The sequence below is a fragment of the Leptonychotes weddellii genome, unplaced genomic scaffold, assembly GCF_054177405.1.
Source record: "Leptonychotes weddellii isolate Sample4059 unplaced genomic scaffold, ASM5417740v2 HiC_scaffold_15088, whole genome shotgun sequence".
In the NCBI taxonomy this organism is placed as follows: domain Eukaryota; kingdom Metazoa; phylum Chordata; class Mammalia; order Carnivora; family Phocidae; genus Leptonychotes; species Leptonychotes weddellii.
The window spans coordinates 1,686-3,786 of record NW_027732207.1 but is presented as its reverse complement, the minus strand read 5'-3'; the positions used below and the strand labels follow the sequence as shown (position 1 = coordinate 3,786).

The 2,101-nt window shown below is 48.8% G+C and overlaps 1 long non-coding RNA gene across 1 annotated transcript; it reads right to left on the bottom strand.

The window, feature by feature from the left end:
* Positions 1–318: 318 nt before the first annotated feature.
* Positions 319–1,604, bottom strand: LOC145718393 (uncharacterized). The gene is made up of 3 exons (XR_014141777.1): positions 1,538–1,604; positions 1,162–1,299; positions 319–744 (listed from the first exon to the last, which is right to left on the bottom strand). It is a non-coding gene; the product is annotated as an uncharacterized LOC145718393 (long non-coding RNA).
* Positions 1,605–2,101: the final 497 nt, after the last annotated feature.

Genomic DNA, 2,101 nt, shown 5'->3' with positions numbered 1-2,101 from the left:
TGATGAGCGCCTGATGTCATCGAACTAAGCCATGAAAACAGATTTGTGCTGTTGCCATGCAAAGCAAGGGCTATGCTGCTCTGTGTGATGCCTGGCAGGTAGTTAGCACTTAGTAAGCAGTAAACTGTTTTACTTGTATCATCTTTGTCATTTTCATTATATTACTACTGTTTCTACTCTTCCTTCTGAGCCACAGGCCACTGAGGAGTCAGCTGGAGAGAGAGGGGCTGGTGCTGGGAGGTGGCAGACAGTGCTGTGTTTTCAGCCAAGCATGTAAATTACTGTGTCCAAGGGATACCTTAATCTTAACTGAGGATTGAGCCAAGGACTTATTGGCAGAGGTCTGGGAAGGAGTTTTGGGGAGTGCTGGCCTGTGGGCAGGACTCAGCAGCAGAGAGGCGGGGCAGGCAGGGCTCCTGGGATGAAAGAAGCAGATGGTGTCTGAGAGGTCTGTCACAGATCACAGGGCTCCAGCCATGGGTCTTGGCTAGGGCTGTGGCCAAGGCATGGTGGGGGCAGCTGGCAAGAGCAAGCCAGGACTCTAGGCCAGGTAGAGCGTACACCAGTTACCAGAACAGGGAACTGGTACATGAGTCAAGGAAAAAAATACTCATCTGAGTGAGAACGATGGTCTCCAGGTCGAGAGTCAGGTGCAAGCGCAATTGCTGCAGCCCAGGGGGTAGCAGAGAAGAGCCCAGAGCGCCTCCGCTCGGGACGAGAAGGTGACCCATCGTTGAGCCCCATCTGGAAAAGGAGAGGGAACGGAGACTCCTCGAGTTACACTTCCTGCCCCACGTGGGTGACCTTGGAGCCCAGCCCGGGGAGATGGGGCGATAATCGATAATCGAGGCTGTCAGCCTGACCCAATGTAGTGATTCACTGCTCCTATACAAAGCTTCTTCCTTCCTTTCAGTCTGTTTATCAGCCTTAATAGATTTTATCTAGGACCTTATCTACAAAGCAGTACACTCAGCCAAGGCAGGCCCATTGGGTAAGAAGGAATGATGAACATTTGACTCTCAACTAATAAAAAATAAACACAGAATAATAATGACTCAGATACACACCATGTCAGCTAATGATACCACAAATACAAGATGCCTATAAATCCCATAGGACTGCATTCAGGCATGTAACTGAAACCTGACCAAAGTGACATACCCATGCAATGGTTTGTTTTCTTCATGTGGTTAGATGTTTCAGATCACTTAGTGCGGGGCTGCTCTGGTGACTCCCAGGGCCAGCAGGGACTTTGGCTCTTCCCATGTTCTTGCTCTGTCCTCCCTAACATGTACAGGGCTGCTGAATCAGACAGATGAATGAGTCAGATGGTAAACTTGGGGTCATTAGCCCCCTGTTCCCTTAGTGTGGGTCAACACCGGCTGCTCCTCTTGGGTAGCCCTGTCCATTCAGCTACTTTCCCACTCCTAGTAACTCCTCCCGTGCCTTACCCTTCAGGGTTACAGGTGGTCATACCTCCCTGCAGTTGCTAACACCCTTATTGCAACACTCGTAACCATGTTTCCTTAATACAGACCTTTTCAAAGAGTGCCTTTTTGCAGAGTCGCCACCATTAGCCTTTTGGAGTGAGCCGTCCATATCCTGCCAGGACCCTGACCGATTCAACACCATAATCTGTGCGTAGCTGGTGTGGCCATATGCAGCAGCACAGTGTGGCCCTTTCAACCCCAGAGCTGCAAGATGGATAGTCTACCTCCAGGCATCAAGGTTGGATTTCAGACAGGAAGAAATGGCAAAAGGCACCAAACGGCTCTTTGCCAGGAAAACAATAGCTTTTTAGGAAGTGACAGACAGCAGGAGGTGAGTATTTGTAACTGGACCATTGCTGCCTCCAAATGAAAGGGTGTTCAAGGGAAGAAGCAGAGAGGGGTATTAAGTAGGCTACTGGCAGTGTTTGCAACAGCATATCACTCTTTTGGACTTTTTAAGAAAAAGTTACAAATAGCTTACTGTTATAAGTCCTTTCCTTAGTTCATACTTTGAACTAGGGGTATCTTTATCTGGCAGTAAAAATACAGTAGTCCCCCCTTATCTGCAGTTGTGCTTTCTCAGCTTTCTGTTACCCTCTGTCAACAGAGTC